Source organism: Bos indicus, chromosome 18 (genome assembly GCF_029378745.1).
Source record: "Bos indicus isolate NIAB-ARS_2022 breed Sahiwal x Tharparkar chromosome 18, NIAB-ARS_B.indTharparkar_mat_pri_1.0, whole genome shotgun sequence".
Taxonomy (NCBI): domain Eukaryota; kingdom Metazoa; phylum Chordata; class Mammalia; order Artiodactyla; family Bovidae; genus Bos; species Bos indicus.
The window spans coordinates 60,820,167-60,830,607 of NC_091777.1; the positions used below are offsets into that span (position 1 = coordinate 60,820,167).

Here is a 10,441-nt window from a genome sequence, read left to right on the forward strand (position 1 = left end):
CATCCTACTTCAGAGCAGGGGCCTGGAGGTGTTTCCATCACAGCTTTCTTTAAAAATAAACCAGGGGCAGCAGTGGACGTTGGGTTAACAGTGTGTATGTGCAGGGACAAATGCCTTTGAAAATGATGCCCTTAAAGCTACCCAATGACCAACCAAAGAAATAAGGATCAGTGTTAGGTCATAAGTGAACTTACCCATAAATTAATACATGAAAGGGATTCTCTGGTGGCTCAGATGGTAAAGAGTCTGCCTGCAGTGTGGGAGACCCAAGTTTGATCCCTGGGTCAGGAAGATCCCCTGGAGAAGAAAATGGCAACACTCTCCAGTATTCTTGCCTGGAAAATCGATGGACAGAGGAAACTAGTGGGCTTCAGTCCATAGGGTTGCAAAGAGTCAGACACGACTGAACGACTTCATTTTCACTTTCAACACATAAAAATGTTGCTGCTCTACTTCATGGTTGTATTTCTAAGCTTATGAATCATCTATTATAGTTTGTTCTCTGCTCTTTTTAAAGAGTTCTATTTTCTCACATCTTTAAAGGATAACTAAGGAAAAATTAAATATAGGAGCATATCCAGTTTTCTAATAGTATATATTCTAAAAAATATTTAGTGTGCATGTACCAGTACCAATATCTTAGATGATTCAGTTTCACAGCAGAAATGAGAGTAAGGTACAGAGATTTCCCATATACATCTTGTTCCCACACATAGACAATCTCCCTACTTATCTTTCCCCACCTGAAGGTACATTTGTTAGCACAGATGAATTTACATAGACATTAAGTAAAGTTTCTAGTTTCACTTTATGTTTCTCTTTTAGGGATGTGTACAGATATCCTGGAATGTGAAGTCAAGTGGGCCTTAGGAAGCATCACTACAAACAAAGCTACTGGAGGTGATGGGATTCCAGTTGAGCTATTTCAAATCTTAAAAGATGATGCTGTGAAAGTGCTGCACTCAATATGCCAGCGAATTTGGAAAACTCAGCAGTGGCCACAGGACTGGAAAAGGTCAGTTTTCATTCCAATCCCTAAGAAAGGCAATGCCAAAGAATGCTCAAACTACCACACAATTGCACTCATCTCACACGCTAGCAAAGTAATGCTCAAAATTCTCCAAGCTGGGCTTCAGTAATACGTGAACCGTGAACTTCCTGATGTTCAAGCTGGTTTTAGAAAACGCAGAGGAAGTATACTAACGCATATATATGGAATTTAGAAAGATGGTAACAATAACCTGGTGTACGAGACAGCTAAAGAGACACTGATGTATAGAACAGTCTTATGGACTCTGTGGGAGAGGGAGAGGGTGGGAAGATTTGGGAGAATGGCAATGAAACATATAAAATATCATGTAGGAAACGAGTTGCCAGTCCAGGTTCGATGCATGATGCTGGATGCTTGGGGCTGGTGCACTGGGACGGCCCAGAGGGATGGTATGGGGAGGGAGGAGGGAGGAGGGTTCGGGATGGGGAGCGCATGTATACCTGTGGCGGATTCATTTTGATATTTGGCAAAACTAATACAATTATGTAAAGTTTAAAAATAAAATAAAATTGGAAGAAAAAAAATAAATAAATAAATAGAAGGGATATAATATTAAAAAAAAAAAAAAAAAAAGAAAACGCAGAGGAACCAGAGATCAAATTGCCAACATCCGCTGGATCGAGAAAGTAAGAGTGTTCCAAAGAAACATCTATTTCTGCTTTATTGATTATGCCAAAGTCTTTGACTGTGTGGATCACAATAAACTGCGGAAAATTCTGAAAGAGATGGGAATACCAGACCACCTGACCTGCCTCTTGAGAAATCTGTATGCAGGTCAGGAATCACCAGTTAGAACTGGACATGGAACAACAGACTGGTTCCAAATAGGAAAAGGAGTATGTCAAGGCTGTATATTGTCACCCTGCTTATTTAACTTATATGCAGAGTACCTCATGAGAAACGCTGGACTGGAAGAAACACAAACTAGAATCAAGATTGCTGGGAGAAATATCAATAACCTCAGATATGCAGATGACACCACCCTTATGGCAGAAAGTGAAGAGGAACTCAAAAGCCTCCTGATGAAAGTGAAAGAGGAGAGTGAAAAAGTTGGCTTAAAGCTCAACATTCAGAAAACGAAGATCATGGCATCTGGTCTCATCACTTAATGGGAAATAGATGGGGAAACAGTGGAAACAGTGGCAGACTTTATTTTTGGGGAGTCCAAAATCACTGCAGAAGGTGACTGCAGCCATGAAATTAAAAGATGCTTACTCTTTAGAAGGAAAGTTATGACCAACCTAGGCAGCATATTAAAAAGCAGAGACATCACTTTGTCAACAAAGGTCCATCTCGTCATAGCTATGATTTTTTCCAGTAGTCATATATGGATGTGAGAGTTGGACTATAAAGAAAGCTGAGCACCAAAGAATTGATGCTTTTGAGCTGTGGTGTTGGAGAAGACTCTTGAGAGTCCCTTGGACTGCAAGGAGATCCAACCAGTCCATCCTAAAGGAAATCAGTCCTGAATATTCATTGGAAGGACTGATGTTGAAGCTGAAACTCCAATACTTTGGCCACCTGATGTGAAGAGCTGACTTATTGGAAAAGACGCTGATACTGGGAAAGATTGAAGGCGGGAGGAAAAGGGGATGACAGAGGATGAGATGGTTGGATGGCGTCACCGACTCAATGGACGTGAGTTTGAGTCAACTCCGGGAGCTGGTGATGGACAGGGAGGCCTGGCGTGCTGCAGTCCATGGGGTCGCAAAGAGTCAAACATGACTGAGCAACTGAACTGACTGACTCTACGGGTCTGGACAAATGTACAGTAACTTGTGTCCATTTAAACAGTTTAACACAATGATTTCATGGTCCTGAACTCAGGATATTCATAACCCCTCCTTTGCAACCCATGGCAACCACTGACCATTTTAATCTCTTCTACATTTCCAACTATGTTCTCAGGTGGCCCTGTGGTAAAGAATCCACTTGCCAATGCAGGTGACCTGAGTGGTGTGGGTTCAATCCTTGGGTAAGGAAGTTCCCTGGAAAAAGAAGTGACCACCCACTCCAGTGTTCTTTCCTGGGAAATCTCATGGACAGAGGTACCTGGCAGGCTACAGTCCATTGGGTCCCAAAGACTCAGACACAACTGAGCACATAAGAACATTTACCTACACCAAAATGCCATGTTGTAAAAATCCTACTTTTTGTAGCATTTTCAGATGGGCTTCCTTCACATAGCAAAATGCATGGAATGATCGTCCTTGTATTGTATGCCTTGAAAGCTTAATATAAAAAAGCTTAATATCTACATCTGCACTTCTAGTCCTGCTCATTAAATAGGTTCACCAATAACATTTTCTAGATTCCATATATATGTATATTAATACAATATTTTCACAAATACAGAGAATAGACCTGTGGACACAGTGGAAGAATGAGAGGGGGACCAATTGAGAGAATAGCCTTGACATATATTCACCACAATGTGTAAAATAGGGAGCAAGAGGGAAGCTGCTGTATAGCACAGAGAGCTCAGCTCAGTGCTCTGTGATGGCTAGATGGGTGAGATGGAAATCGTGGGCGGGAGGGTCAAGAGAGAGTGGGTATAATATGCTTATGGCTGATTGATGAAGTTGTACAGCAGAATCTAACACAACATTGTAAAGCAGTTATATTGCAAAAATATATATACACCTCAAAAGAAAAAAAAAAGACTGATAACCCAGTGCTTAAGAACCCACCTGACAGTACAAGGAACACGGGCCTCATCGTTGGTCCAGGAACATTCCACATGCTTCGGGGAGACTAAGCCTGTGCTCCACAACTGCTGAGCCTGGGTGGGGCAACTTGATCATTTAGATGGGCAAGAGGCAAATGAATGCTCAGCATCGCTAAATAATAAGAAATGCAAAACAAAACTACAATGATGTATCATCTCATGCCAGTCAGAATAACAACTAGCAAAAAGCCCACTAATAACATCATAAATGCTAAAGAGGCCTGGGGATCAGGGAACTCCTACATGGCTGGAAGGAATACAAACTGGTGCAGTCACTTGGGAGGGCAATGTGGAAGTTCCTTAAAAAACATAACCTCCTGACATTTAAGGAAATGAATTCCAAGAATAGTAGACAAAATAGATTAACTGACAAATGTTAATCGTGGACCCTCCCGCCCACGATTTCCATCTCACCCCTCTAGCCATCACAGAGCACTGAGCTGAGCTCTCTGTGCTATACAGCAGCTTCCCTCTTGCTCCCTATTTTACACATTGTGGTGAATATATGTCAAGGCTATTCTCTCAATTGGTCCCCCTCTCGTTCTCCCACTGTGTCCACAGGTCTATTTGCAGTTCTTAGTAAATCATCTGCAATTCTGAAATGACCAGTTGTGATCTAGCATTTCTAATTTAAGTATGTATACTAATATACATACACTCATATGTTCCTTTTCAGTTTCTCACTGCTAGCATTTATACTTTCAGATATTTATTTATTGTTAAGAAACACAAGCTAGAATCAAGATTTCCGGGAGAATTATCAATAACCTCAGATATGCAGATGACACCACCCTTATGGCAGAAAGTGAAGAGGAACTCAAAAGCCTCTTGATGAAAGTGAAAGTGGAGAGTGAAAAAGTTGGCTTAAAGCTCAACATTCAGAAAATGAAGATCATAGCATCTGGTGCCATCACTTCATGGGAAATAGATGGGGAAACAGTGGAAACAGTGTCAGACTTTATTTTTCTGGCCTCCAAAATCACTGCAGATGGTGACTGCAACCATGAAATTAAAAGACGCTTACTCCTTGGAAGGAAAGTTATGATCAACCTACATAGCATATTCAAAAGCAGAGACATTACTTTGCCAACAAAGGTCCATCTAGTCAAGGCTATGGTTTTTCCTGTGGTCATATATGGATGTGAGAGTTGGACTGTGAAGAAGGCTGAGCGCCAAAGAATTGATGCTTTTGAACTGTGGTGTTGGAGAAGACTCTTGAGAGTCCCTTGGACTGCAAGGAGATCCAACCAGTCCATTCTGAAGGAGATTAGCCCTGGGTGTTCTTTGGAAGGAATGATGCTAAAGCTGAAACTCCAGTACTTTGGCTACCTCATGCAAAGAGTTGACTCATTGGAAAAGGCTCTGATGCTGGGAGGGATTGGGGGCAAGAAGAAAAAGGGACGACAGAGGGTGAGATGGCTGGATGGCATCACTGACTCGATGGACGTTGAGTCTCAGTGAACTCCGGGAGTTGGTGATGGACAGGGAGGCCTGGCGTGCTGCGATTCATGGGGTCGCAGAGTCAGACACGACTGAGCGACTGATCTGATCTGATCTGATTGTATTCAATAAATAAATAAATATGTTATATAAATTATATAACATATATACTTTCAGAGATTTATATATCGCATTCAGTGTATGTCAAAGCCATGAGAAAACAGTTCCTTTAAGCCTCACAAAAACTTATGCTAAGAATTAAACAGGGTAAGATTTTATAAATCTTAGTTCAGAATTTTACCATCATGGCTTTTAATTATTCTTCTTGTGACAAATGTTAAATTTACATTTGCTTAAATGAGCCCATGAGAAGTCTTACTTAGCTCAATAGAAGAACAAAGGACAACTCAAGCAGGTGAGTTTATGACTCTAGGTCCTGAGAGAATTATCAGCAAGCTCTGAGTGAGGTCAAGAATAGAACTGAACAGAGAAAGAGGCAGTAATTGGGGTTCAGGTTTTTATAAGAGAACCTGGATGAAATGCTGTGGGCTCCCCAGGCTGAGTGCGGATTGGTCCATTCAGACCAAAAGGACTAGGATTCTGGTGAGTGCTCTAAGAGTGTCATTGAAGGGGAGCCTGTGAATAGGCCCTGGGGTTCAGCAAGACTGCTGGTCTCAAGGAAGGGGGTCACCTAGTGCAGGTGCTCACAGGACTGGCTGGTGTGAGTTCAAGGAACCGCAGGCTGCCTGCTCCCCAGACAGATGCTGGGGCAGTAACAGCATGGAGCAGTCAGGGAGGCTCTCAACAGTACTCTGTACGATCCTTCTTATTAGAACCGTCACCATGTCCCTGCAATTACAGAGAGGGGGAAAAGTACAATGGAGAAATGATGGGAAATACATGATCAAATGATTTGAAACTTAAGGGCAGTAAGGAAACTAATTGTTACAGATGTCACCCTTCTATGCTACCAAAGAGTTTCTTGTTAGGTATTCTTTCCTGCAACCTTAAATTGGTAGGCTAACACTTCATTCACTACACACCAACGTTTACACAAGAAGCCATTCAATTTTACTGATTAACATGTATGATTATCACACACAGAATAAAACCTTTTACACTCCACTATGTAACTTTGATAAAAATACAGATTATAAGCATAAACAATGATATTCATTCCTTTGATACAACGATCTGAGAACTGTGATTTCTATGGTTATAAAAGGCAGGCTAATCATTTAAGAAACAAGACATATACTAGTTACATGACTTTTCTGGGAAGGGTTTTCTGTACATTTCTATGGTAGCAGACATGTTTTTAATTAAAACATGTCAACTGATATTCATGACTTCTGTTGATACTATAAAATACATCAAGATTTTAGTGAACTGGCATTATATTTTATTTTAAAAGCAAGTGACATAACTATTGAAAATGTACATCTTACTTTAATATGTGGAATTATTCCCTGAACATTTACATCATGGTGACTTATAGGGATGTGCGACATGAATGACAAACACCACCATTTAGATGTTCACTGTACATGTTACATTATTGTGTCCTTAATCTTATAATGGAGAAAAATATAAATGTTTTCTTCCTAGATAGAAGGACTTCTCTCATCTTTGAGGTAGCAACCATCAAAAACATAACTGCATGCACACTAGAAATGAAGTGTAGCATGGACTAATTTGAGAATTGAATTACATTCATTTTGGTTTTCAAATAATCACAAATCATGTCAATATAAACAAACATACATAGCTAGTAACTGTACACTGCTAAACATCAAGTCTTCATCTTGTGATCCATACTAACATCAATTTTCTATTTTAACTATGAATGACTATCTACAATATTTCTCCTTAAGAGGAACTTCAGAAAACAGGATTTATGAAATGCTTTCTAGTATGTATTTCCTGATATTTAGATTTGATTTTTTATAAATACTTTTCTGTATTTTCTTTACATCATTCCATATCTTTCTTACATAAAAAAACTTGGGTTTCCTGAACTCTATGTTTAGGACAAACCTCTTCCATCACTTATTTCATTATTAGGGTTTCCCTCCAGGACATGTTCTCTGATGTCCAGTGAGGTGAGAGCTCTGATTAAAACCGTTGCAGGTTTCCTTACATTTATGAGATTTCCTCCAGTATGAATTATCTGATAGTAAGTAAGACCAATGTGCTGGGTAAAGTCTTTGTCACAATCCTTACATTTATAAGGCTTCTCTTCAGTATGAATTCGCTCATGTTTAGTAAGAGTTGCATAGTGACTGGAAGCTTTTCCACATTCTTTACATTTTTAAGGTTTCTCTCAAGTGTGAATTCTCTGATGGCAAGTAAGGCCTGTGCATTGAATAAAGCCTTTGCCACAATCCTTACATTTATAAGGCTTCTCTCCAGTATGAACTCTCTGATGGTAAGTAAGACTTGAGTGCTGGCTAGTCTGCCACATTCCTTACATTTAAAAGGCTTCTCTCCAGTATGAACTCTCTGATGGTATATAAGACCTGAGAGCCGGCTAAAGTCTTTGCCACAATCTTTACATTTATAAGGCTTTTCTCCAGTATAAATTCTCAGATGCTAAGGAAGACCTATGCTCTGGCTAAAGTCTTTGCCACAATCCTTATATTTATAAGGCTTCTCTCCAGTATGAATTCGCTGGTGTTTAGTAAGAGTTGCATATTGACTGAAAGCTTTTCCACATTCTTTACATTTATAAGGTTTCTCTCCAGCATGAATTACCTGATGTTTATGAAGACGTGAGCACTGTCTAAAGGCTTTGTCACAATCCTTACATTTAAAAGACTTCTCCCCTGTATGGACTCTCTGATGGTAAGTAAGACTTGAGTGCTGGCAAAAGTCTTTGCCACATTCCTTACATTTATAAGGCTTCTTGCCAATATGGATTTGCCAATGTTGACTGAGTTTTGAACTCTGATTAAACACTTTGCCACATTCTGTACATTTGAAAGTTTTCCATCCTGTATGAATTTTCCTATGTCTACGTAGATTTAGTACGTTAGTAAAGAGTTTCTCACATTTCTTACACATGCAGTTTTTCTGTGCATTCTGAATACTTCGCTGTTGAATAAGTTCTGAAGACTGATTAGAAACATCACCATATTCACTACAATTTTAAGTCTTCTCTCCAGTATGTGTACTCTTATTTAGTTGAAGACCTGATGTTTGATAAAAGATATTCCTACATTTATTACTTTTAGAATCCTTATCTGAAGATTGAGGTGCCTGATGTTTCATAAGATCAGAGTCTTGTTCAATGTTATATCCAGTTTCATTGCATGAAGAGTTTCTTGCTCCATCATAAATACTCTGGTAACTATTGGGGTTGGAGCTCCTACTTAAGGCCCAAGTCGTGTAATTACACATGAAAAGTTGTTTCATGTTAACCCTATCACGATATGTATCAAACAGTGATGGCTGAATTAAGTCTCTTCCATTATTATTTACATTACACGTTTTGGAATGGAGAAAACCTATCTGTTGGTGGAAGAATAATGATCCGTTGCTCACAGATCCCTCAAATTGATTATATTGTGAGTTTTCCCCATCATTTTTAAACTTCTCCTTTTCAGACGTGGTTGAATGTATGTGTAATTGAAGTCAATGTTCAGAGTGGTTTGAATGAGCATTTGGAGTAGAGACTGGATGACCTTCCAGATTTTCTGCATTTCCCCTCAGAGAATGTGTATGTTTTGAAAACTGATGTAAGTCATTGCTTACAAAGATACACTTCTCTGCAGATGTTGATGACTGAAATGGGTGTTTTCCCCAATTTGACTCACATTGCTCATTTCTTTTGGCAGTCATGTCCACATTATGTGAAATGGTCTCAATTTCTTTATGTCCATATAAACATCCTCTCAGTCTTTCACATACCCTTGTATATCTCCAGTCTTTGGTTAAATGTTCATTTCCGAGGTGAGCTCTTTCACATAGTCCTAGGTTTGCTTTTTGGATTAAATTTTCAAACCTTGGATTCTTTGACATCAAACCACGGGTGTTGTGAGAAGACACAGCTGAATGATACCAAATAAAAGTTTTCTTATGTACTATTCTGTGTGAATATCCTTAAAGATTTAGAGAAAATAGGGACGCAAGGATCAAGATGCCAGAGGATTAGGCAGACTTGGAATTCATCTCTCTCCACAAACACATCAAGAATACATCTGCAAATGGAACAATTCTCACGGCGCCCTCTCTGAACACTAGCAGAGGACCTACAACACCTAAAAGGACAAGAAAGATTCCTGCTGAGCCAGGTAGGACCAAAGAAAGAAGGAGAAGGAAGAGGAGAGGGAGAGGGATGGGACCTGCAACCCTGGGGGATCTGAAGACAGAAGAGGGCTCCACTTCCAGGGAAGCCCCTCACTGGGGCTGGTGTGAACTCAGTTGGGACAGAAGGGGAGCCTCATTCTCTGTGGGGAGAGAACACGGCAGCCAGCATGTGGGAACAGGACAGAGTGAGGCCTCTACACAGGGTGCTGACCCCAGCTCTGCCCACCCAGCCTGAGAGGGTGTCCACTGCTGCAGACAAGGGCTGGGTGCTGGAATGTGGGGTCTGGAGAGCAGACCCAGGCAGAGGACTGAAGTTGGCTGTGAGGAAATGCCCTGAGAGGATGGGACGGAGGGAGGGAGGAGCTCTACACATGGGAATGCATGTGGAGGAAGCCTGAACCACCATAGCACAGAGCGCCTTCAGTGAGTGATGCCCAAAGGGAAGAAGCCCATTGCAGCCCCTCTCCCCCTGTGTTGGTGCCTCATTCCCGGCACTAGGAAGGGCCACCACCCGGGTGGGCTCTATTGAGCCCCAGCCACGGCCTCCCCCATGCGCCTCCTCCACCACCAGCACACTCCTGTGCTCTGGGGAAGCCTCTGGAGCAGACACCTGTGGGTAGGCCACACGCACAGATGGAGCTGAAAGCACAGCTAGCCCCAGGGTTAAGGAAGAAAAGCTGAAGTCTCTCCTGGCAGCTGCACTAACCATGCTTTTATACCCAGAACCGGCTTTGTCAACTCAGCCCCTACAGAGCATCTGAAGGATAAGGAGGGCTCCCCCAGTCACAGCAGGTGTAGCTTTAGCAACTGTAAACTCTGTGGGCTCATACACAAGGGGGTATGAGGATCTATGCTGGTGACCTGGTGAAAACATCTGAGAGACCCCAGGACCATGTGCCAGCATGCCCATGGTT

The 10,441-nt window shown here is 41.2% G+C and overlaps 1 pseudogene; it reads right to left on the minus strand.

Annotated features, from left to right (window-relative positions):
• Positions 1 to 7,279: 7,279 nt before the first annotated feature.
• Positions 7,280 to 8,282, minus strand: LOC109571824 (zinc finger protein 678-like; annotated as a pseudogene).
• Between the last annotated feature and the right edge of the window lie 2,159 nt (positions 8,283 to 10,441).